At 40.5% G+C, this 27,578-nt stretch overlaps 1 long non-coding RNA gene across 1 annotated transcript in view; it reads left to right on the top strand.

Annotated features, from left to right (window-relative positions):
- Window positions 1–18,844, top strand: part of LOC120398973 — a 37,188-nt gene extending 18,344 nt beyond the window's left edge. The window contains exons 2-3 of the long non-coding RNA XR_005594852.1: window positions 18,563–18,643; window positions 18,781–18,844. This is a non-coding gene — a long non-coding RNA (uncharacterized LOC120398973). The remainder of the gene's footprint in view (window positions 1–18,562; window positions 18,644–18,780) is intronic.
- Window positions 18,845–27,578: the final 8,734 nt, after the last annotated feature.

The raw sequence follows: 27,578 nt of genomic DNA, 5'->3' as shown, positions 1-27,578 counted from the left end.
GAACTAGCCTAGCTCGCGTGAGAGAGACTGCCGTGTGAAACACAACACTCCAGCTGCATAGCATGGTTTGACTAACAGCATCATCATAGGATTAGCATCTGGTGAGTTGTAACTTGGGCTGCTGCATCTCCACTCTTCTTAGCTCAAGCATCATCAGAAGCCAGAGATTCAGTCCATCGTCTTTTATGTGTGGTCAAGAGACAGGTTAGGGACAACTTGAGCAGTAGCTGGAGCAACAATGCCGTGAAGATAAGCCCTAAGAGAGTTATGGCACTGAGCCTTCCACTAGTTACACCACAGCAGCAAGCACCAACACCTTCCAGTGTGTTTGCTTAATGAAGCACCTTCCCTGTATTTTTGGAGACAACTTCCTTCCTTAGAACAAATAAAGAGAACAAGAATATAAATGAGAGGCATCTAGTAATGTTTTAGTGAACTTATTTAAAAACTTAAACTGGCAGTAACCTAAGGACTTCTTTAAAAATCTTGGCTTTTAATTCAATTCATCTAACATCACACATTATATATTCACACGTAAACAGTAATAAAGATGCTGAATGAAAAAAGGAGAAAAATGCTGTAGCTCAGTCTCGTATGGAACAGTGCTGTCCAGTCTTGTTTTGACTGAATATAGATCTTAATTTAAAATGTGTCTAGTAATTGCCATTATATTCCAGTTGATAGTTGAGTGAAAGCTATGCATGTTTACCCATCTTTAGATATCCAGCAAAGAATGAATTAGTAGTGTCCTCCTGTCCATGATGCTGATGACCACAGTTATCATAGCTCAGGTTTCAGATGCACTGACACATTGCCAGCCTCCTGGCAAAGAGATCACCTGTTTAGAAGTGGGCATTTTAATTTGTTCCAGGCACGGAGTAATGAAACATGGACAATTCAGAATTCAGTTATGACCTTTCAAGCTGGTGAGGAAGCCACCTCCCACCCCCCAACATATTCTGTTTAGAAAATGTGTGGTTTCTATAGTCTTCACCACCTGGCTAAGATATTGATATCTACAAATGGAAGGATTACATGCTAACGCAAAAGAGATTTGTTTTTTCTTAATCATTTCTTGGGCTTAAGGTCTACAGTACCAACCACACAGGGAAATTAGAATAAGCTATTAGAAAATGAAGATTTTAATTCATACATAAAGACTGAACACATCATTTTCAGGATATTCTTGCATATTTCTCTTTAATCCATAGAGTGTACTTTCCCCCGTTTTGTATAGTATTTGGATATTTTATGCAATTCATTATCCCCCTTCTCCCCTGAGTGCAAGTGGTCCTTTCTCTCCGACCCAGATAACAAAAATCAAAATCCCAAAAATGGGGAGATACCTAGAAAATGAGAAAGGGCACAGCTACTTCTGATGTATTAAATATCCGTAGTCTCATAAAGTAAAACAGAACTGTGGAGAAAATATTCCCTCAAATGGAATGAGGATATATCATTTCTATGGGGTTTTACACAGCTATTTTACAGTCAGTTAATTAAAACACTTTTTGAAATGAAATTAATGTAGTGCTGGAAAAGTGCTAGATTGACAGCCCTGGAGAATGAAATCTGTGCACAGGACAGAGAGACAGGTAGGCAACAGCAAGTCAGCCTTCTCACGCATTTTCCTGAAAAAGTGTTATAGCCATTTTCTGGAGAGGCCAGGTGATTAGGTGCCTAGGTGCTGTTGAATATCTCTCCCCTCCCTTCCCCCTTCCCCATCAGTGCCTATCTGCATCATTAGGAGTCTAAAATGTAGCCTAAGTAACTTAAAAAATCTAGCCCCAAGTCCGGAGTCCCATAGGTGAGTTTAGAGGCTAGAGTAGCAGCACTGTGGTTTTATACCTATGCCCATTCAACACTTGGAACTCTTTGGTGAGTGTTGGTAAACCCTAATAACGGTGATTATAATTGTTTTATGAGGTGAATACATTTCACATAAGCCATGAAATAAACATCAAATGCAAAAGGCATACAGTCACCTATGGACCAGGCCGTCTTTGAACAGGTGACCTAATATGAGCTGTCCCATACTGTTATATTTAGAGTAAAAAGGGCTTATGATTATTAATAAGTATATGATTTAATCTATTTTATAAGCACCTATTGCAAGGCATCTGTGTGCTACAAGCCCAGTGCAGCATTAAACACCTGTAGGGCAAAATACAGCTGGGATCAATAAATGACACACCTATCAACAAAAAGATCCATTCCGAACAAGTAAGAGGAATGGGGAAGACAAGACAGGTAACAGATACAAAATAGAGGAGGAAGCACAAATATGGTCAAAGATTGGCCAAGTGAAATAAAGGGAACTTCTGTTATACCTTAATTGTAGTTAGCAAAAGTTGGCATGAGAGGAAGAGAGGGCAGTATAGGAACAAGTATGCTGGCCCTATGCTGTTCCTGCATTGGGGATATTTACCGAGGGAGGGGCTGCTGCCACTTCTTTTTGGCATTGGAGTGGCATAAGAGAGCTACAGAGGATACTGGAAGCCGGTCCATTATAACCCAACTCTCATTTGGCGATCTGACGTGATGGTTTCTAGTGGTCTGTGAAAGTTACCTGTTTTTAGAAGTTAACCCTTTCATGAATGTCTAATACCCCAACAGGTTCCTACTAAGTCCTCTGAGCCTTCTAGTCCCCTAAAAGGTTGAAGTTCTATATAGTTAAATCACATTGTTATTAATGTATTGTAGAGTACAAGCAGAAAGAAACTTAACAAACAAAATCTGATTTTTACTGTGGTTGGTAAATCAGTTGAATAGGAGTGTGTGTGTATCCAGGGACTTGGAGTCAGGAGACTTGGATTTTAGCCTTAATTTTGCAGTTGTCTTGATGTATGACCTTGGGCAAGTCACTTATGGTAAAAGTTTCAAGTGTCCACTCATTCTGAGTACTTCAGTTTTTGGAAGTCCAACTTGAGATACATTGAGGCAATCAAAATGAGTAAGTGCTTTTGAAAAGGTCAGTTTTGATATCTCTGTGCCTCAGTTTCCCAATCTATAAAATGGGAATAATATCCACCTTTGCAAAGCGCTCTGACATCTTCAGATGAAAAATCCTATATAAGTAGTGTTAATGATTTCATTACGATAAACAGCCAGTGTGTATGAAATAGCATCTGTTCCAAAATTAATGCAAACTGAACAATTTCTGAAGTTTAAATTTTTTTTTTCATTTCTTTCATGAGTTTTCACTTCTTGGTCACAGGCAGGATTGGAAGCAAAATTATGAAAGGCACAAGAAAGGCTAATTTACAGTACCAATCATTATTAGAATGCCTTTTATCGGAGGATCCCAAAACTCTGGACAAATTAATGAATTTAACCTCATGGACCTCTGTGTTGTCGGTAACTATTCTCCTCATTGTAGAGATGGAGGGAATAAAGCTGTTACTATAAGCGAATTGCTCTAAGGGCTTGTCTACACTACAGGACTATTTCGAATCTACTTAAGTCGAATTTGTGGATTCGATCTTAATAAGTCGAATTTGTGTATCCATACTAAATACACAAATTCGAACTTCTGAGTCCACATTCACGGGGCCAGCTTCGACTTTGGAAGCGGTGCACTGTGGGAAGCTATCCCACAGTTCCCGCACTCCCCGCTGCCCATTGGAATTGTGGGATTTCCCCCCAATGCATGCTGGGGGGAAAAATGTGTCGTCATTGAACCGTCAATCCCGCCCTCCCTGTCTTCCTTGAAAGCGCCGGCGGGAAATCTGTTCGCGCCCTTGTCTGGTCGGTTACAGCGCGGACGCCACAGCACTGCGAGCATGGAGCCCGCTGCGATCATCGCTGCACTTATGGCCGTTGTCAACTCCTCGCATGTTATCGTCCACCTCTTCCACAGTCAGATGCTGAGAAACCGGGCGAGGAGGCTCCGGCAGCACGGTGAGGAGAGTGGCGCAGACCTCTCAGAAAGCAGGGTACGCCGGGCAGTGGAGATCATGGTGGCAATGGGTCAAGTTCATGGTGTGGAACAGCGATTCTGGGCCCGGAAACAAGCACAGACTGGTGGGACCGCATAGTGCTGCAGGTCTGGGATGACACAGAGTGGCTGCGAAACTTCAGGATGCGTAAGGGCACTTTCCTTGAACTGTGTGACTTGCTGTCCCCTGCCCTGAAGCGCCAGGACACAAGGATGCGAGCAGCCCTGAGTGTGCAGAAGCGAGTGGCCATAGCCCTCTGGAAACTTGCCACGCCAGACAGCTACCGGTCAGTAGCGAACCACTTTGGCGTGGGCAAATCTACCGTGGGGATTGCTGTCATTCAAGTAGCCCACGCAATCGTTGAGCAACTGCTCTCAAAGGTAGTGACTGTCGGAAATGTCCAGGTCATCATAGATGGCTTCACCGTGATGGGATTCCCAAACTGCGGTGGGGCTATAGATGGCACTCACATCCCTATCCTGGCACCAGCCCACCAGGCCAGCCAGTATATTAACCGAAAGGGCTACTTTTCAATGGTGCTGCAAGCTGTGGTGGACCATAGGGGACGTTTTACCAACATCAACGTCGGGTGGGCGGAAAGGTTCATGGCCGCGTGTGTTCAGGAACTCTGGTCTGTTTAGACGCCTCCAGGCAGGCACTTTCTTCCCGGACCACAAAATAACTGTTGGGGATGTGCAGATGCCTACAGTGATCCTCGGGGACCCGGCCTACCCGCTAATGCCCTGGCTCATGAAGCCCTATACAGGCGCCTTGGACAGTGAAAAGGAACTCTTCAACTACCGGCTGAGCAAGTGCAGAATGGTGGTGGAGTGTGCTTTCGGACGTCTCAAGGGGAGATGGTGGACCTTACTGACTCGCTCGGACATCAGCGAAAAGAATATCCCCGTAGTTATTGCTGCTTGCTGTGTGCTCCACAATCTTTGTGAGAGCAAGGGCGAGACCTTTTTGGCCGCTTGGGAGGTTGAGGCAAATCGCCTGGCTGCTGTTTACGATCAGCCAGACACCCGTGCTGAGAGAATATCCCAGCGGGAAGCGATATGCATCAGGGAGGCTTTGAAAGCGAGTTTCCTCGCAGAGCAGGGTAACCTGTGACTGTCCACTTGATTTTAAGAGAGCCTGATCATAAACCAAGTTTCCCCCAGTTCCGAAGGACGTTTTAAAACTAAGGACATGTTTTAGTAATTAATAATAAATCTTTCATTGACTTTGCATTTCTCTTCCTTCATTGAAACATGGAAGCACTCTGTGCTGGTTAAGATGTGCACTGATGGGTGGGTTTGCAGGAAGGGGCGAGGGGTGCCGTCTTTGGATAGGGGTTAACATGACGGCTGTGGGTTTGGGCGTTGGAAGGGGTGAGGGGTGTGGGGGAAGGGTGAGTATCTGCCCCTGGATGAGGGCTCTTTTTGGGGCTCAGGGCACCGGGGAGGATCGTGACTACGGTCCAAGTGCATGTGAAGGGAAGCCTGCCTTTACATTCTGGGATGTCAGGCACCAGGACCCTGCACAAGCATACACATCAAGGAAAGACCCGGTGTAGCATACACCACACAGACTGTCCCTGGTGCCTACTGACTGCAGTCTGTGTGTGCCCTGCAGTTGACCCTGCAGCCAAGTCTGTAGCATGGCACTGTGGGCTATGCAGTGAAATTACAACCCCCCCCCCCTACAGAACAACAGAAAGTCTTCTGACACCAGAAACGTGATGGAAACAGTCAGTAACACAAAACCGCTTTTAATAATGTAGTACACAGTGGGGGGTTTGAACTTGGAGTTGGGACTGGTTGATGCTTTAAGGAAAGAGCTTGTACAAATTTACAGCGCGACAGTTGTCTCGAACATTATCGGTGTGCTGCGGTGCAGGGACAGTTCTCACGGCCCCTACCGCCCCTCCGTCTTGTCACTTTGGGTGAGGGGGGGACAGGACTTCTTGGCGTTGGAGGCGGTTGCAGATGCACTGCAGGGCTCTCTCCTCCTGACTGCGGTCTTGCAGAACATCTACAAGGCGCGGGCGTGTCCGCTTGCTCCTCATTAGACCAAGCAGCGTTTGAGTCGCCTGCTGGTCTTCCTGCCGCCACCTATCCTCCCGTTCCATGTGTGTGCGATGCTGCTGACACAGGCTCTCCCTCGACTGTCTCTGCTCTGCCGCCTCCGCTCTGGAGCTGGCCATCAGTTCCTGGAACATGTTGTCCCTTGTCTTTTTCTTTCGGCGTCTAATCTGAGCCAGCCTCTGCGAGGGGGATGGCGGGGCAGTCCGGGAAGGAGCCGAAGCTGTGTGATGCGAAAAAGTAGGTGATTTCCTTGAACAAATACATGTTTGCCAACAGTAAACACAGTCTAGTCAGTTTCAGTTAAGAAGACCAAACAGGGAACCAAGTCTCAGGAGATCTCGGAACTAGTCTGAGATTTGAATACGCTCTCATTGGCGGCGCGATTGCACTGGATAGCGCACAAGCGAGAGAGACAGCTGCATCCCTCTTGCACAAAGTCCTGGTAAGCCTTACAGTACAGAGTGCTTATCAGTTACTGCTTAGCTGTGCTCTCCTGCTGGAGGCAATGTGCAAAGCAGAAAAGATGAGCGTTATGCGGCACCTCCAGCCAGTGAACGGGAAAGACCCCTGTATGCGTTTCCTCTGTGGCCTGCAACACGTGGCTGTTAAGCGAGGGTCATTCTTATGCAAAGTAAAACTCTGTTAAGCGAGGGTCATTCTTATGCAAAGTAAAAGTCTACCATGCACAATAGTAACAGTACACTAATTCCACTAATTAGATGCAGCACTTCCACAACGACATCACCCTGAGGCGTGTCAGGCGCACACAGAGAGAGCGGATGCTCACAGAAGCCCTGCACAGACCAGGACCATACGCTGCCATGCTCGTTGAGGCGATGGTCCCCCTTTACCTGAGGATGGCCTGGCGCGGAAGAGTGTGCTTCAACGGAGCACCCAATAAAGCACCTCTCCCAAGAAACCTCTTGCTGAGGCTTTTCCAGCTGCTCTCTGAGAGCTTTTTTGAGCTATCCCCAGAGGACTATTGCTCCATTGCTGTTTGTGTAGACCTGCTGTTTGTATAGTTTCATATTTAAAAATTGTTATATAGTATTTCTATTTTTTATATATATCCCTGTTTCTTAAAAAAATAAATGTTTCCCTGTTTGTAGCACTTACCGCCTGATCCTTCCCCTGATTCCGAGTCCGGGTTAACGGGCGGGGACGGTTGGTAGGAGATCTCTGTGAGGGTGATGAAGAGATCCTGGCTGTCAAGGAAAGCGGGAGTGGGTTCGATGTCGCCTGCGCCGTCCTCAACAGACCCTTCCTCATCTTCCCCATCGGCGAACAGGGAGGGGGAACTGTCCCGGTACACTATTCCGTCCTCGGAGTCCACCGTCACTGGTGGGGCACTGGTGGCAGACCCACCTAGAATGGCATGCAGTGCCTCGTAGAAGCGGCATGTCTGGGGCTGGGCTCGGGCGTCCGTTTGCCGCTCTGACTTTTTGATACCCTTGTCTTAGGTCCTTAACATTAACGCGGCACTGCATCGAATCCCTGCTGTATCCTTTGTCTTTCATGGCTTTAGAGACCTTCTCGAAGGTCTTCGAGTTACGCTTGTTGGAGCGCAGCTCCGAGAGCACAGACTCCTCGCCCCACACAGCGATCAGATCCTGGACTTCCCGGTCACTCCATGCTGGGGACCTCTTTCTATTCTGGGATTGCCCGGACTCCTCTGCTGGAGAGCTCTGCATCGTTGCAGGTGCTGCGGAGCTCGCCCCGATGTGCAACCAGAACGTCAGATTCAAACCGCCCAGACAGGAAAATGAATTCAAATTTTCGCGGGTCATTTCCTGTGTGGCTGGCCAGAGAATCCAAGCTCGGAATGCTGTCCAGAGCGTCAACAGAGTGGTGAACTGTGGGATAGCTCCCGGAGCTGCTAAGTTCGATTAGCATCCACACCAAGCCTAATTCGAGCTAGCAAGTGCGAATTTAGCGTTACTCCACCTGCCGGGGTGGAGTACCAAATTCGAACTAAAGAGCCCTCTAGTTCGAATTAAATGGCTTCCTGGTGTGGACGGTTGAGCGGTTAGTTCGAATTAACGCTGATAAATTCGAATTAAAGTCCTAGTGTAGACCAGGCCTTAGTCACAAAGGAAGTCTGTAACAGAACTGAGAATATAACTCACCTCATTGAACTCTTCAGCCCTCTGGTATAATCCGTATAAACCATACAAGTGGCACGAAGCAGGAAGTACATGAAGTTCAGGCTCTCTTGTTAGATTTACAATCCAATGTCTGGACCAAAGAGGTATTTATATGGCTTGGATAAGCATCTAAACTTTGAATCAAACTGATGAACCTTCTGAGATTCACCCATCACTAACTTCTATATAAAGCTTATTCAACCAGGCTAGGGCTTCCTCACCAGCTTGATGGAGCGTTATTTGACTGCTTGGGCAGGCTCAAAGTAGGCAGGAACTAACAACATGATTAGTGGGCTGATGGGTATTAGCACAGTTGCACAGCTCAGCAGCAGCTTGTTCCTGGCAGCACTTGAATGACTCATTGCAACCATGCATCTGATGAAGTGGGTATTCACCCACGAAAGCTCATGCTCCAATACGTCTGTTAGTCTACAAGGTGCCAGAGGACTCTTTGCTGTTTTTACAGATCCAGATTAACACGACTACCCCTTTGATACTTCATTGCAACCATGAAAGACAAGGTGGGTGAGGCAATATCTTTTATTGGACCAACTTCTGTTGGTGAGGGAGACCCGCTTTCGAGCGTACACAGAGCTCTTCTTCCGGTCAAGCTTACACAGAGCTCTGTGCAAACTCGAAAGCTCGTCTCTCTTACCAACAGAAGTTAGTCAAATAAAAGATATTACTTCACCCACTTTGTCTTTCTAATATCCTGAGACTGACACTGCTACAACACTCATTGCAACCATGTCCACTTATGGAACAGTTCAAGGGAATTGATTCTTGCTGTGGGAGATGTCAGCTTGGCATGGAGCTGGGTAGTGACTTACTCCACAATCTTGTTTGCAGTTGCACTTATAGTAAATTCCTCACATCAAGGGAGGGTTACCATATTTCATGTTCTCTAAAAGAGGACATAGTTGGAGGGGGATGAGCTGGCGGGAGGGGGAAGCTGGAAGGGGTATTTGGGGGGTGCCAGAGGGGTGTGTGTGTATACTAGGAGGGGATATTTGTGGGATGCTGGAGGGGGTATTTGAGGGAGGTGCCAGAGGGGTGTGTGTGTGTGTACTGTGAGGGAGTATATGGGGGTGTATGTGTACTGGGAGAGGGTATTTGTCGGAGTGCTGGAGGGGTGTGTGGGTGTACTGGGAGAGGGTTTTGTGGGGTGCCAGAGGGGTGTGCGTGTACAGTGAGGGAGTATATGGGGGTGCTGCAGGGATGTTTGTGTACTGGGAGGGGGTATTTGATGGAGTGCTGGAAGGGTGTGTGTGCACTGGGACAGGGTATTTGGGGTGCTGGAGGGGTGTATGTACTAGTAAGGGGTATTTGGGGGATGCTGGAGGGGTGTGTATGTACTGGGAGAGGGTATTTGGTGGAGTGCTGCAGTGGGTTTGATTGTAGTTGTAAGTGAATGTTTAGGTGTTGCTTTGTAATGGCTTGTGTGTACGTGAATCACTGCCCTCAGTTGGATGGCATTCCATTCATTTTATTATATAGAGGTTCTTATACCATCTTCATCAGAAGTATCTAAGCACCTTCCAGGAGTGCATTAAGCAACATGACTAAGATCTGTCACGTGCAGTTTGTTCTTTTCTCTCATTCTCTCCTGCAGGGAAGAATTGTATTCGCAATGCAGTGTTTTGTTTTGGTAGGGTTTTGTTCTGGGGGATTTTTTTAAATGGAGCAGCTTCTGTATGTTTCGGTTAGAGAAGGCTAAATCAAAAAACGCATCTTGCATTTGATGGTGAAGATGGTGAGGTTTGGGATGGTCCTTAGTTCCTATGGGAGTTTGTTCCATAGCCTTGACCAGCCCCCAGAGAAAGCTGTGTTTCCTGAATGAACAGACACACTTTACCTTTAGTGTAGAAAGTCTGATTGTGCCTGAGAAGCAGAGTTGATGACTACGGTTCTCATTCTGGAGCCTTAAGCGGTCTTTTAGATATCCTGGGCCCAGGCCACTGAGCACCTTGGAGGACTGAGACACTGAATTTGACTCCATATTCTGTGGGAATCCAGTGCAGAGAGTGGAGGAAAGGTTTGGTGTGCTCGCGGTAGCTTATGTTGCTGAGGAGCTTCACAGCAGAATTCTGTAATAGTTGGAGTTTCCAAAGAGTTGATGGCTTCATGACCAGGTATATTGCATTACTGCAGTCCAAATGGGAGGTAAATAACTGAGCCCCTGTCTACCAGACTGGGATGTTATCTCCTAGCCAGAGTGAGATGGTAGAAAGTTTTCCTGGTGTCGGCATATCTGAACATATAAAACATAATATTGATTTCTGTAAGGAGAGTCGTCTTTATTGTCTCATTGGCTAGAAGCCTGGGCTTTTGAAGCAGAAGAAAAGAGTTCTTATCTATGACTGTGAAGTCCCCTATATTCATGTTGCAGCCTATTTTTTTTGCAAATGGCTTCATCTGTCCTTAACCAGATTTTATTTCTCTGTCACTAGGAATTAATTTTGTCCTTTAAAATTAAAACAAAAACATCCTGAACTGACTTTGAAGAGAGAGATACCATAGAAATCTTTAGACTTTTTTTTAACTTCTGCGATGATCCGGTTTTACTGAAATTAATTTTGCTGACAATAAAAGAGAGCAGAGGTGCTTAATATTTGTGTTCAGTATAACTTCCGAGCTCAGAATCTCAGATTTCCCACAATACTAAGTGTTGTAAAGTGCTTTGACTAATATAATTGTTAGATGTTCCCTGACTAGCTAATGACTATATATTCGTATTGATATTATGGGATGGTCCCTTAGGGGGAAGCCTCATATTGTTTCCTGTCAGCGTGAGTCAGCTTGCCTGCTGAAATTAAGTGCTACAGGCAATTCAGAATGTTCAAGAATAAAGCCTGATTAGCTGAAGCTGGGGCGTACATGGCGAATAGAACACTAAATGTGAGCTAATAATCCAAGAGGTTTCATAGAAATAAACATCAAGATACCACTCAGTCATTTTCCATAAATAAAAATTAAGTGGGTGAATGTTTTTCAAACCTCCATGTTGGGTCCTATATTCTGCCTTGCTGTAACTCTTCTCCTCCTCTACTTGTGAAAGTCTGGCCATAATGCTGTTCATTGTGCATGTGTAAAAGGAGAATGGTAAATAGAGTGTGGTGTCGAGAATGAAGGATGAAGAAAAGCTTGCTTCAGTCCAGCCTCAAATGCAGAGGACAGTTCCCTGGAAGACAAAATTCTGCTAGTATATTTACCTCCTATCTGTATTAACAGACAATGCTCATGTACAAAACTCCAGATGGGGAAAGCTTCAGAGAAGAGCTGATAGAAATGCTGACTGACGTTGTGTTGGGGTCGCAAAGCTCATGGTCTTGGAAAACTTCAGCATCCACACACAGTGACGCAAAACCTCCTGTCTACCACAGGTCTTAAACAAGTGATCTCTGGACTGATTCACACAACTGATGCTACCCCAAACTGGTTCCTCAGTCTAGAAGTGGACATAGGAAATGTAAGCAGCATACCCCGTCCTGGTCAGTCCACTGTCTCCTGCAAACAGACATTGTACCCCAAATTCAGAAGCAGGAAGAAGGCTGAACCTTCTTCGTCTGTCCTCACAAGTACATGGCCCTAGTCAAATTTCACTACCAGAAGAACAACTACAAACCTCCATTCCTTCAGAATAAAATGCAGAACCCACTTCTTGACTTGTTTTTGATGGATGAAAAAACAATAATGAAAGAGAAGGGAGAAAAAGAATGTAAGAGAGAAGAGGAGGAAGGAAGGGAAATGTAAGCAAGCAAATGAAACACAGAGTTCTGCATGGTTCTAGGCAAGTTACTTAGTTGTGTGTTCCTCCTTTTCTGGGTGCCTGCACAGGGGCTGAGTACTCACAGCTGCAATTGAAGTCAATGGGAGCTGTGCTTTGAACATATAAAGTGCTATATAATGCTGAGTACTCTAAAAAGACCTAAATGTCTCAAATTGGGCACACTAAATTAGCAGGCCCTTTTACTTTAGTCTGTCTGTGTCTCAGCTCCACATCTGTAAAATGGGGACAACACTACCTTACTTCATAGGGGTGAAAATAAATTACAAAGTGCTTAGATATTATAACGAGCACTGTAGAAAAGCCCATGAGGAAATAAATAATTCTGTCTTCAGAGCAGGGTTTGACTAGCATGCAGTAAATAAATCATGTGGCCAGATATTGAACATTGATAATATGACAAAATATTTAATAGCTGCTCATTTAGTGAGCATAGGGTTGCCAGGTGTCCGGTTTTCGAATACCCGGTCGAAAAGGGACCCTGGTGGCTCCAGTCAGCATTGCTCACCGGGCCATTAAAAGTCCCATCATCCAGATCATTAATGAAGAAGTTGAACAAAACCGGCCCCAGGACCAACCTCTGGGGGACTCTGCTTGATACTAGCTGCCAACTAGACATCGAGCTGTTGATCACTACCCATTGAGCCCAACAATCTAGCCAGATTTCTTTCCACCTTATAGTCCATTCATCCAATTCATACTTTTTAAACTTGCTGGCAGGAATACTGTGGGAGACCGTATAAAAAGTTTTGCTAAAGTCAAGATATATCATGTCTACTGCTTTCTCCATATCCACAGAGCCAGTTATCTCATCATAGAAGGCAATCAGGTTGGTCAGGCATGACTTGCCCTTGGTGAATTCATGTTATTGTTGGAACCTCAGCTGGAAATTTCCGGTCTTTTAGTCCATCAAGGTTTCCTTTCACTGTTGTTTTTCCAGTAGGCTATTCACTTTAAAGTGACTACATTTTTTTGCTAAAAATACAATGAAACCTAATTATATGAAGATCCTTAGGGAATACTCAAGATTATCAGTGATTCGGGAACTCTGTGACGGGAAGTAAGGGAGGATTCCTTCTCCCCACCCACTGCCTTGGAATGGTAACAGAGCTGCTCTAATGATTGGCATTTACTGTTTTATCACCCTGGACTCCTCCACAGTTTGAAGGACCTGAAGATCTGTATAGAGTGGATACTTGGGCCCCTCCCTAACTGGCATCTGCCCCACTCCAAATCCCTCCGAATATGGCGACTTCACAGAGAGCCCCAGTAGAGCATGGTTTGGTGCCCCACAGAGTACATGCCACCCCCAATGGTCCAACAGAACCATATTATTTTACACTGCCAGGGAGCCCGTCATACCCATATAAGAGAGTGTAGGAATTGCCCTTTAATGTGTAGCAGTCTTAATAAAAGTGTCTGTACAATATCACTTGAACTCTAGCCAGATTCAGCATTTCTCAAAATATTCTACTGCCTCAGAATCTGTTGTATTTTGTTACACATTTCTTTTCCTACTCCTCATTTATCATATTAAAACTCTACAACAAACCTGCAACTAATTTCACACATATATCCCATTTGTTTTAAGCACTTGGAAATTCTGAGCCGATTTAAGATGTCCGTTTCATTCCGCTTCCTTTTCACCATTGTATCCACACAGCGCACGGAGGATGAAGAATACTCTCTGCGGCAAGGGAACACGAATAATTTAAGATTAAATGGTGTCAATAATTTTTGGATTACAGATGTAGGTTCTTCTGTATTTCAGGATTGCATAGTATCAACCATCCATTCTTTTGAGGAATCCATTATATTTTGTTGTTGATTATGAGGTTTTTTTAGTAGGAGATCTCCAATGTAAAGGAATTTTTCAGAGGAGGAAATCTTGTTTGCCGGTAATTTATTTAGGATGGCACCAAACTTGGTCATCCAGTTCTTTTTGTCCATGTTTGTGGATAGCAGGTGAAAACTGTAATGTTTTTAGGAAAGATTTAATCTGAACAAATGAGTATTAATCCTGATTAGATTTAAATATAATTTAATTTGTCTGGACCACTACAATATTCTATGATTCCTTTTGTTTTTTAAAAATAAATAAATAGAACTTTTCCTTTTGATTTTCTGGAGAATGTAAGTAATATTTGCTAGAATATTGACCTTTGAAAATACTCACTGTGATTATGTGCCCCTTCCTGGCCTACTAGAACCAAATAGATTGGGTGATATCATACCCACATTGGATTTCCCCATAAATCAACGGTTTAATCAGAGGTAGACTCAAGTCGCTAAATCTGCCCATGTGCAGTCTGGTGAGTTATCTGTAAATTGCAATCTTGCTTTATTAATCACGTGTTTTTGCTATGCATTGCCTACTTCAAATGGTGCCACATATACCAGGGTAACTGCATTGCTCTGCTTTCTGGTAAACAACGCATATTTAGTGTGTTGTAGATTAGTCATATTATATTACAGTTGTATTCCACTGGTACCATGTTATAGTATGTTCATAGCCTCAAGCTTTAAAATAATAATAATTATTAATAATTAATAATCTATAATGGTAGACACTGGTCAGCATAAAGCCAGGTACATTTTCACCTTATCTTCTGTTCTTCAGTCTGTCTCATCTCTTTTATTGTGTAATCGCTTTTGACTGTTTATATAATATTCATTATATTGGTCCATTGTGGTTAGCTTTCATACTGCAGTGAAAGGATACAGTAGGCAGAGTTATATGATGGACCTGATTGTCCCCTGACTTTGCTCACCCATGTGAATACGAGTAGCAGAATGGTCCTCCGTAAATGGAGATTCCTTTTTTAAAAAATCCAAACTAGTAGTGGAGATGTTTGCTGTTTTTATATCTTCTGTATGCTGTCAGATGTCAACAGTGTCACCCTGAGCCTGATCCAAAGTCCACTGAAGTCCATGGAAAGTCTTTGATGTGAGTGGATTTTGGATCAGGCTCAAGGTCATTCTAATAAGACATGAGAGGAGTTCATACTTCTCTCACAGTCAAAGCCTTGAAAGCCCCATTAAACAGGCTTTGTGCTCAAGGAAATGCATACAGGACTGAATGATGGGATGCTCGGCCCCAGCTTGAAGTAACCAGCTGCATCTGCAGGCTTTTGAGAGGAGCAACAAATGTGGTGGTTTGGTTTTTGTGATAGTGGCGCTGTTGTTTTGGAACCATATGGTATATTATCAGTAAATTATTTTGCCACACCTCAGCCACTCTGCTGGTTCTCCTGTAACCCACCTAACTATGTTCATGCATCAAAACCACTGTCCAACTTGGTTCCATAGCATACAGAAGATTGTGAAGTCCCATGCGCAGGCTGGCTCAATACTTCCAGGCCCCCACTTACATTGGAACCATAGAAAGATAGCATGTACCCACTTTTAAGCACATAAGTACTCCCATTGAAATCAGTAGAACTATTCATGTGATTTAAAACTAGGCACATAGGTAAGAACTTTGTTTTAACAGAGGACTGAATGATTCAGTGGTCAATTAACTAATAATTCACCAGGGAATCAATTCCGTTTTACTCAGCAAGTATTTCTTTTCATTGTGCTAATAGTTTACTTTCATGTATGACAAATGTATGTCTCCAAAGATATATTTTCTTGTAGAGCAACTACTGATATTACATGTTACTTTGGAAATCCCACTGAGCATAGTTATAATCACCCCCCACCATATCTGTTCTTAATTTTATATTTGTTATATGAAACTCTGTGGAAATAATAAAAAAAAGTTAATTAAAGCTACATTATACAACACAGCATTTCCAGTTGAGCGGATTGAAGCTACAACTTAACTCCTCTGCACCCTGCAAATACGCATTTAGTTCTTTGACTTTGATATGAAATGGCCAGCCACTGTTTACTCTGGGGAAATATTCTCAGCAGAAAAGCTGGGAATCCTGCAGTCGATAAAAATAAATAAAAAATAAAGTGAAAAAACGGGAAAAAAAATCTGAATAAATACAGCAGTGAAGAAAAGAGTGATATACTTACAAGCACTTTTTATACTATCTGTTACATCTTCTTTTTAAGGGCTGGGTTTATCAGAGAACTGTTCAATAGTGTGAGACTCATTTTGATGCTATGTCATTCAAAAGAATACAAAAATTTTTGAGCAAGGCTGTAAATGATATGAAATCTCTCTTTTAAAATCTGTATCTCATACTGTTATATCAACTGTACAGTTGTAGCACAAGTTAAAGTAACTATAAACAGTAATGTTTTCAACTAATAATATCGAATAGTTTTTTTTTATCTTGTAATAGGTAAGTTCAGATCACCCCATAACCAGAGTGTAATGAAATTGTCAACATTTTCTTCATTTCTTCTTTTCCTGACAAATGGTGTGAACATATCACCTTTTTCTCTTAATGGAAAACCTAACTGGAATACATCAAAATGCTATTAGGTTTTTCATTTTCTACCACAATTTAATGCTGGGGAATGCATGCAACCTTCATCTGTGCACCACTGTAAAATATACCCTGTCCCTGATAAAATGACTGCAATGGAAAATCAAACAGAATTGTTCTCTGTTTTGTATTGCTATTCCTTTGTTACAGTGTCTTTTTGAGTGTGTGCGGGGAGGAGGGGTGGATTATCAGGGCTACATGAATACACATTGGTTATGTTAACAAAAATGTGTTTAAAATTTTACTTATGTAATTGTAATGTGTAAATATGTTTAATTAAAAAGTCTTCATTGCCAACACTACTTATGTAAACACGGCATTTTTTTGTATAAAGGATGAAGCAGACAATGTATTTACCATAAATTTCAGAGGATGCTGATTGCAGTATTATGTGGAAAAGGGAGAAAAAAGATCAAGTACCCTTATCCCAAGGGAAATATCTGTAACCTATTTATTGTTTAATTCATTTTGTCATGGGCTAAACCAATAATGGGATATACAATAAATCCAAGCTTGCATACACAATATGTATAAGTCAGTGTAGGGACAGAAAAGGAAATTCTCCCACCTATAAAATTACGCCTTCTGAGGCCTAATTTTGTACTTATTGAAGGTGATAGCATTTATGCTATTGCCTTTAATGGGAGCAGAATTGGGCCCTTGTATTGTACCTCAAAGGGACAAATGGAAAGCTGTAGGTCAGCATGTGTGCTGGAATCACAGTTCAACCTGAGTACAAGGTGCAGGAGCATGGTAGTCAACTTCATAAGTAATTGTGCGCTATTAGGTCAGAGAGATTTGAAAAGAAAAGAAAAAAAAGGTAAATTTCTGGCAGCTCTAAACAAGTTGATAACATTTTTAAAATTCAGATTTATTTGATAATGCAGAAATTATTTGCATCCTTCAAACCAAATTGAAAGTAATGAGGCAAAAGAATACTAAAATTGTTCTACTGATTTAAAAAGCAAAACAAAAACCTCAGTGAGAGAAAAGAAACAAATTGCAGGCGGAGCTTGAAGATGATACATAAGAAGTAAAAATGGGACTACAACATAAGGTTTTAAGAATAAAGAACACCAAGCGTTTTGAAAAAAAAATCAAAGTTATAAGCTAGTATTGGACTAAAGGCAAGATTTGACAAGCAAAGTAGCTTCCTATGGTCCAGATTGTAATAAATGCATAAAAAACCCTCAGAATAAAATTAAGACATTTGATTTTGTTTTCTATGAGGTAAGTAACGATGGACACTCTATAAGGTAATTTTTTATACCAAGAATAGTGTATATAAAGAGTTTAGTTTTATTTTGTTTCAATATGAATCCTGCACATCAGACAGAGTCTTTCCACTAAGACCTGGGAAGGAAAATAAATCAGAACTATCTTAGAACTCTTGATCTGATTTATCTTGAAAGTTCTATCTAGAACAGTAGGAAGAATGTACAATGAAGGAATCTGATTTTTCCCTTTCATTGTTGCAGATAACATAAAAATCTGCATAGCAGAGTCCATTTAAAGTTTTGGATCAGATGTTACAATGTAAAATAACATCATGGAACTTCCTTGATTAAGTGGCAGTTAAAAGCACAACGTTTCTGAGCATCAAGAAACATAAAACAATTCATTTGAAAATGCTGGATAAATAAAATATGCTTTCTCTATACTAAACCACAATATTGCACTCACCCTGAAAAATAAATCATGTAGTTAGAAAAAGGATTAAAGCTGTTTGAAAACACTTTTTAAATACAAAATTGAATATAAAAAAGCATTCTGTTGAATGATGTACAGATTTAAGGGCTGCCTTTGTAGCAGTGCTTAAAGGTTTCAGCTAGCAGCATCTAGATCTGGTCCACTGAGGCTGCAACAGTGGTTGTAGACAGGTGTTCTCTACTTCTCCTTGCTCATCAGAGTGATGTAGCTATTGTCTCAGCCAGATATATTGTCAGCCCCTAGGAAAATCAGAGATCAAATGTAGAGGTCATTAGCTAGCACCTTTTGGTCTTGCCGTAATCACATCCCAATTGCATACATTGCAATTTACATAGCATTACCCATTATGCTTTGTGCGGCAATTTTGCTTTTGGAGGTCGCTCTAACTTGATTAACTCTCTTTAAAAAGTGCATTTGCTAGGCATCAAAGACATGCATTTACACATTGTACTATATCCCTTGTTGGCAGTTTCTATGAAACCAAAGTGCTGTGTCAAACTGTACTGGGACTCCTGAAAATGTAACCATATTGGCAAAAAAAATCTATAAGGTAAGACCCAGAATCTTCAAAAACTGTATGTCCAATTAAAAACCTGCCAGTTGGACATTGCTAAATTTGTAAACCACAATAGAGGTATTTTAGAATTGCTTTTTTATACTCTGTTTGTTTGTTTTATTTTTAATTAGAGACCTGAACTGTCTGCCGCCCTTATTCATTTTCTTCAGCATTAGCTGCTCATAGCGGATGTTCAGTCCACTAGGTATGTGTCAGAATTTGGATTGGATACCCATTATCGAGATTGATAGCAGTTATCAAATCTCAAAATACGTGTGTGTTCTTTTTTAAATATTAGCTGTCACGGTATGATAAGTTGTGTTGGATTGTATGTTGCACAGTATAAAGCATAGCACAGTGGGGCACAGTTTTAAAGATGAACACACACTATTTTAACTTCATGACAAAAAATAGAAACAGTGTACCCAATAAAAAAAGAACCTGAGATTCACTGTCAATTCAGGATGTATTAAAATTGTTCAACATCACTGTCTTTTGTGTTCTAACTTGATTTCATTGCATTAGTAATATGGAAATTTTGTTTTCAGATCTGATAGACTGGATAAAATTTGCTGATAATTTGAATAATTAGTTAAACAGAATATGCACAAAGGTTACAACACTGCGGATAAATGCAAAATACAAGAGAAAGCAAGTGCAAATTGACCTGTATTATATAGGAGGGAGGGATAATCAAGCTCTGTTATGCATTTTACAGGATATTGGTCTGCCAAAGCAACATGAGATGCCTGGAAAATGTGATCCATAATATGTTTTCTGGATATATGTACAATCCTTCCCATTTTGCAATAAGTTAATTTTTGTGCTGAGTATTTCTTTTTTCTTTAATTTAATTAGAAGATCTTGGTGACATGTTATTGTATTTAACAACAAAAATTAATACTGTTACTGCTTAAGAAGAAATACACACAGGTGCATTCAAGCCATAATAGCATAATTTTAGCCAGGGAGTGCAGTCCTTTTCTTACATGCTTAAATCTCAAAACATTTTACATACATTTTTCTGCAGAAATTTACACATTACTGCAGTCTAATTGGCTACTGTTGCAGTCTTTTTGCTATCTGCAATGTTCAGACATCGTTAATAAGGAAGCTCCAGAACAGTTTTTGGCTCTTTAATAGGGACTTTAAAAGTGTATAATTGTCCCTTTGAGCATACAAACTAACAAAAACACTTTTATACTGACACAGGATTGCTGCTCTTATTTATTATTTTTTTTAATTTTTATTTCTTTAAAAGGTACTGGTGAAGAGTTCACTTCTGGCAAAGTAAAATGTGGTGTTCTAATTAAGTGGAAAACTTGAAAAGGGAGGCTTTTTGCAGAGGGGTCTCAATTGCTTCTTGTAACCTTTCTGAAAAGGGCAGAGTGTTAAAACAAACCTCCCACTTTTATTTCAAAAGGAAAAAAAAATCAGAAGCTAAAGATAATCTCTCCATTAGTATTATTAATAGTGTTCAGCTTTCTTCACATGCTTTAGAAGCAGACAGACTTGTCATGAGCATCACATTTGCAAGCGCTGTCACAGCTACTGAAGGCTCTGGTAAAAGCACAGAAGTGTGTTAACAGTAACTGCAAGCAGCCTTTGGGGAACAATAGGCTTACCTATACTGTGCCCAGCTATTCAAAAAAACAAGTTGCTTTATTATACTCCATACTCTCTTTAGTGCTCATATAGTGCTTGACCCAGCCTCATTTTTTGAAGTACTGTCACCAGTTCTAAATACTTTTTTCATTCCCTTTGGATTAGCTAATTTGACTGTTACAACATTCACCAAAGAACATTGAATTCACTGTCTCTGTCCAATAGATTCTAGTACTAGAGAAAAGAACCTTACTTCAGAGGTTCTTCCATATTTCCTCTACACACACATTTTAACATTTGTCTCTAAAAACTCTAACAATTATTTGATTATCTTGACAGATACATGTTGGCACTAATTATCCAGAAAAAGTCCTTGGTATTAAAACAACAGCAAAAAGTAACCCAGATTTTTTAGAACAATTGTAATAGTGTCATTAGTGCCATAAAACTTCTCAAGCATGTCAGAATCATTCAGCAAGAACAATGTGGGATACAATTATAAAACCCTTGCCTAACTAGGAAGTAATTTATGTTTGGATTTGGCTGTGTTGTGTTGGTAATTAATCGGCTCTAGGTTGGGTGCATTGTTGAACAAATATGCATTTTAACATGCTTTGTGGCTGTCTTACATTGCATATGGAAAGTGGGCTAACTTTGAATGACTATACTTTGTCTTCTGTAATAAAGCAGTGGCTGCAGTATAATCAAGCTGAATAAGCAATCAGCTGGGATAGTGTTTTCAGATCTTTTTTGTTTCTTCCCTAGGTCAAGTAAGTGCCTAACTGACATACTTTTATAGGATTAGGCAAGAACTAACTGTGCTGGCATCTAGTTCATTTTGTCCAGCTCCTACATCAATTGGGAGCCAAAGCTACGTATTAGGCAAACAATTTGTATTGTATTTAGGCATGGAAAATGAAACAAATGGGACATGAGCAATTTTTATGAGAATTTGGTACCATATTACAATTAAGGTATAGCAAAGAAAAAATTATCTACTGCCAAATGGTATATTAGATATTCTGAGAGCAACAGCTGTATCTGTAGGCTTTAGCTACCTAGGGCAAGACGAGGCAGAAATGTCTTAGTTCTCGAAGATTTTTGTCCCATTGTGATACAGGAAGGACAGCCTCATTCGAAGACCAACAGCTGTTGCCTGAGTGCTCCTTTTGTGTCAGCTCCTTGGTGAGCAAGAAGCAATGAGCTTCTCAAAAACTGACCAGATATTTGTATGATAGGATGAAACCATCATACACAAAAAATCAGGCTTTGCAAATGTTATCCAATTTTCTCCTTCTCATCTATAAGAGTGGGTGGGTAGGCATCTAGTCAAATGATACTTCAGAGAAATAGAAATAGAAGTGAATAATACCCCCTGTTCTAAAGATACCATATTGAATGGATTCTTATCTGCAGAGACTAAAAATGTGAATGAGTTTCCATGACCCCTCAGATTCTCCATTCATTAAGAATTTAACAACTGCATAAGGCAGTTTCAGATAACCAGGAAGAACTAAGTTTTCCTCAGTCCCCATCCACATCAAGATCCCAAATGGAGAAACTGAACAAGTGGCCAAAAGATGGCCATATGGTCCTCAAGATCAGGGCTATACAAATGTTGCACTTCAAGACAGTAGTTCAGAAGGAAATTTATAAGCCCAGATTCAAGTAGTAGGCCATTTGCTACACTGATTCCCAGTTTAAAACTAGCCAACACCAGCCAACCAATGAACCAAAAATCCTTCACATCAAGGGAATGATTTTAACCAACTTTTTACCTCAAGAAATTTTCCTTTGGTATGTATGAGGTCAGAAGTGAGATGAAATGTCAGCCAAAGCTTCACCGCCTATGGAAAGCAATCCATGTGAATTATACAGAATAAAATTGTTGGGCTAGTCTGACCAATTGCCTTTTTATTAAATGAAGCCTCAGATTTAATATCCTGGGATCCTGATATTTCCCCCTGCCCGTGACTGCTAGCAGAGGAAGGCCCCCTTCAGCTAACAGCTGTGAGTTGCTTATGGAAAATAATGTGCAAAGAATGCATTTCTCTCTGCCATGCATTATACCTGGCTGTGGATAAAGATAATGGCTCTAGTCCCTGTTGCTTCCAGTTCTTCTTTTCTTGTGATGACTTAATTCATCACAAACAGGGAAAGCAATAAAAAAATATGGGAGAAGCAAGTGCAGCAGCATGAACATAAAATGCGCCTTTTATATATTCAAATTCATATCCAGTTGTAGAAATATTCATGACTAATATTAAACTAAGCCTAGAATTAGGCGAAATGCAACAGACATATATTGAAGCGAGCATTTTATTATGTGCCATGTCAGTCAGATTAAAGAAAAGAGTGCATGACACCGACAGGATATTGCATGTATATCAAGCAATCTATTTATATATGACAGGGAGGGTTTGATTTCTGGAAGGAGTGACAACCCTGTGAAATAACTGCTCGCTTTCAAAATTACTATAGAATAAATGTATGCCCTTTAGAATACAATTTTAAATTACAATTAACAAAATGTAGATAAATATGTTTTGGAATCAATAGTGACATACTGAATAGGGGAGGAAGAAATAATCTGTAAAGATACAGAGGGGTTGTTTAGAGTCATCAGCACCCAAGCTCTGAAATACTGAATGAGGAAAGCAAAGAATATTTCTCCCGGAGAAGGTAACTTAATAGAAGTGATGATTCATTTATTACCAAAAAGGCCTTAAAGTGTGTGTGAGAGGGTAGAGGTGGAGATGGGGGGGGGGGTGTTTGTACTGGTGTGGAGGAGAGTTGCCATTTGTTTCCATTACCTAGGGATATAGAGGTGAATCTGCTGTCATTAGCAATAAGTGATCAGCATGTTAGTCTGTTTATAAAAATAAGTGATAACATTTCATTTGCATTACTACTGTTTCCAGTCCAATTACAGCTGTAGTTTTATTACATGTTTCTGCTCATTTCTTCCCAGGTATAACACTGAGTAAACGACTGAGGAAATAGAAGCTCAAATGCTAAAAATGGGTAATTACTGCATCATTTTACTCTTTTTTTTTCTCCTACAAGTAGCCTTTGCTAGGGGAAAAAAAGACGAGAATTAAAGCTGAACCCACTAACTTCATTACCTGTAAAGATAAAGTGCACTGAAAGATAAATAATTTGAGTTCACAATCATTACACTTGGATGCTTATACAAGGCACAGAGATAAGGAAAAAGAAAATCAGTGGTCAGTTGACTTTATTTCCTTTTTTTCTAGAATTATAATTTGTATGACTCTTACATGTTCCCAAGTTTATCTGAGCAGAACACATAGAGACCATCTGACCAGTAGTCCATAAAATATGTTAAATAGAAAAGCAGAGATTTCGTGTGAGACACATCAATCTGCATTCTGTAAGCAGTAATGAGAATGACTATAGTTAAATCTCTTGCTGTTATGAGGTTTCAGCAATATCAGACTGGTACATTTGGGGGAGCTATAGGACAGATGCAATCAGGGCTGGCTTTATATATCAGTAATTTCAAACTGTATTTTCTCATAACCTTTCCTTCTTTGTTCAAAAGGGGACTTCCATTTTAAATTGTAATCTATGACTTTTTAAACGAATGTTAAAAGTGTCTCGCCGACAAATTCTTCTGGTTGGTTTTCTTCTCTCTTCTTTCTTCTTCTCCTTCTTGCTGCATTGAAAAGCCATCATGGTAGCATTATGGGGAGGTGAAAGGTACTCGACTTTAAGGCGACAATTAAGCCCCCATTTTTTAGTGGGATTGCTATGCGGATTATGTATTTAGGAGATGCTAATCAGAGTTGCACATGGATGTTAAAATTCAGCATATATTAGCTACTTACAGCCAGAGATTAAACCATTTCCACAACACACTGCTAACATCTTAGTCTGAATACTTTCTACTTTCAAATCTCACTCTACATTAAGCTTGATTACTTGTGGCTTCATAATGCATGTGCTAATATCATCTTAATCCTTCTGTGGCATTATATAGTATAACAATGAATAATGACCATATACAGGAGCTGCTATATCACAAGATCCAAGGAGGATTTAGTGCTAGGAAGTAAAAAATCTGGGGTTGTCATACTTAAATAATAATTATAACTTGGCCTCACAAAATCCTGGCCTCTGACTGGATAAAAGCAGCTAAATCACAAGGAGGATATTTACCTTTGTATAATAGGTCCAAACTTCTCTTATAAACAGGTGTTTCCTGTGCCAGCCTTTTCCCTTCGCATTGGTGTGGATGCAGATTTATAAATAGTTTCAACCTAGACTATGGGAGTTATTTTAAAAAAGTTAAAATTAAAATTAGTGTCTTAATTTTAGTAACATTATAAAGGTAAAAATTTCTCAGCAACAATTTAGCTTAAACTAAATTTTTTTCATTTAATATGTTTTGGAGTTTACAAATCCCTTTTTCATTTTTTGGGTTAATAAAACGTAAAATTAAAAATGGCATATTGTAGTTGAAACTGCTATGTATATTAGTGAAATTCTACCTTAACTTATTGGACAAGGACACCAAAGGTCCCGTAAATGTAAACAAATGTTTGTCTACTACTACCACTTATCATAAAGTATTTTAAATTTGGCCAAATTCTCTCTGGGCAATTACATTCTGCCTAGTTAAATACATGACACCACCCCTTCCTTCCCTGTTGATTTCAGTTGGGTATAGTATTCTTCTTCATTGCTTATCCTAACCTGTTATGAAGTGTTGCTCTGTACTGTTAAATAATTGGTATGCTCTCCTACAGAGGTGGTTGCATTTCACTTCATTTAACTAATATATAACTCTTACTGTGAAGAGAAATATTTTTTGGGGTGAATGGGATTATATCAAAGCAAGACATACTTTACATTTATAAAGGTATTTAATTTAAACTCTTTTAATAGATTTGTTCAGCACTGAAGTTATGGAACTTGGAGTCAAGACTTCTGATTCTCTGTTAGCAAGTTGGTACCAAATCATGGCTTGCCTTTTGCAGGTGCACTAGAGAGAGAGAGAGAGAGAGAGAGAGAGTAATAAAAAACAAAAGTATTTAGACACTTAGCTCCCATTCATTTCAATGGTAATTAAGTGTCTAAGTACATTTGTGAATCAGGGTCAAAGAGTCTTTTTTCACTTCTACTCGGAGCAAGCAACAGTGGATGTGTGGAGAATAGGCATTGGAGAACTGGAATTGAACTACAAACTCTCTAGGGAATCCTGTTGCAGCAGGGTCCCTCATAAACCAGGCCATGGATTGAAAGCCACAGTCTAGCTTGTAAATAAATGTTCAGTGTCTCAGCTTACCCGTAAGTGAAATGGGCAACTGTGGATGCTATATTGGTGTACAAGTCTCTTGTCTCTGATGATATGTAGCTCTTTTTTTTCTGGCTATTTCAAGTCATGTGATTCCAGGAGATGAATATGTTTTGGATTCCTTTCATTCAGATTTGGATTTGGATTTTAAATTGTCAGCTGAACATGTAGAGGGAAAGGAATTGGTCTGCTTTCATTTATCGCTACATGTGCACTGTCTCGTTTATTACCTGTTTATTACTATATGTGCTGGTGTTTGTTACTCTCACATCTTTGTTCATCAGAGGTATCTTCTGTTCCTCGCTTATTTATTTTTCCTGTGAGGTTTTTCCATCATTAGAGATGTATTTGAATTTTATTTTTGTGGGAGGAATATCGATTTTTGGCTCAGTCGGGGACACAAATTTGTAGGACTATTCTAATTTCTCGGCTTCTCTGGCTATGAAGTTTAGCAGCCGCTAATCAGTCAAGAATGTGTGTTGTGTGTTGAGAGACTGCCACTTCTCTGGACTTCTGTCATATACAAATCAGTCAACATATATGGAGTTTATTTCTGGTTTCTCAGGAAGTAATTTTCTTCTTGGAACAATGAAAAAGAAGGTGGCATATTTAACACTTCTCAGGTAAAGTGACAAACTAGTTCTGATCTTGCTTCCACTGAAGTAATTAGGTAAATATTCATTGATTTCAGGGGATGCAAAAGTGGGTACTGAGTAATAAATGGCATCACCACATAGCAAGGGGAACAAAAATAAGTTTCAAGAACATTATGGTTGCATAGTTAGGCACTTTAGAGTGACAAAACACATACAACCTGAACCCTGCCCTTGTGCATATGTCTTATGATACAGTCTTTAACGATGTGGTCACATACTAAGAATATATGTAATATATGATTGTGTGTGTGAGTGTTCCTCAGACAACACATCATATTATATGAAATGTTCTACAATATTAGATATGCATTTGTAACATTCTAAATGGTTTTTCATTATTGTACACATATAACAAGTACTGTATATGCTAGTGAAACTGAGTCCACTGATAAGAAAAGTATAGTCATAGACTCATTGACTTTAAGGCCAGAAGGGGCCATCATGATCATCTAGTCTGACCTCCTGCATAATGCAGGCCATGGAACCTCACCCACCCACTCCAGTAGTAGATTCCTAACCTCTGGCTGAGTTACTGAAGTTCTCAAATCATGATTTAAATATTTCAAGTTACAGAGAATCCACCATTTACACTAGTTTAAAGTTGCAAGTGACCCATGCCCCATGCTGCAGAGCAAGGTAAAAAGCACCAAGGTCTATGCCAATCTGACCTGGGGGGAAATTCCTTACCAATCCGAAATATGGCGATCAGTTAGACCCTGAGCATTTTGGCAAGACTCACCACCAGACACCTGGGAAATAATTTTCTGTAGTAACTCCTCCTCATCTAGTGTCCCATCATTAGCTATTGGGGATATTTACTACTAGCAGTTTTAGATCAGATATATGCCATTTTAAGCAGTTTCATCATGCCATCCTCGCTATAAACTTATTATCAAATTCAGTTTTGAAGCCAGTTAGATTTTTTGCCCCCATGACTTCTGTTGGAAGGCTGTTCTAGAACTTCACTTTAATGGTTAGAAATCTTTGTCTAATTTCAAGCCTGAACTAGTTGATGGCCTGTTTATATTCATTTGTTCTTAGGTATTTAACTTAAATAACTCCTCTCCCTCCCTGGTATATATTCCTTTGATGTATTTATAGACAGCAATTATATCTTCCCTCTGAGTTTCTTTGGTTAGGCTAAACAAGCAAAGCTCTTTGAGTCACCTTTCATAACGTAGGTTTTCCATTCCACTGATAATCCTAGAAGCTCGTCTCTGCACCCATTCCAGTTTGAATTAATCTTTTTGCATCCTAGGATTGCAGTACCTTTTGCATGGCTGCATCTCACTGGCAGCTCATAGTCATCCTGTGATCAATCAGTGCACCCATGTCTTTCTTCTTCTGT

Source organism: Mauremys reevesii, linkage group 2 (genome assembly GCF_016161935.1).
Source record: "Mauremys reevesii isolate NIE-2019 linkage group 2, ASM1616193v1, whole genome shotgun sequence".
NCBI lineage: Eukaryota > Metazoa > Chordata > Testudines > Geoemydidae > Mauremys > Mauremys reevesii.
Note: the sequence above shows the minus strand (reverse complement) of the source record. Positions and strands in the feature narration are given on the sequence as shown.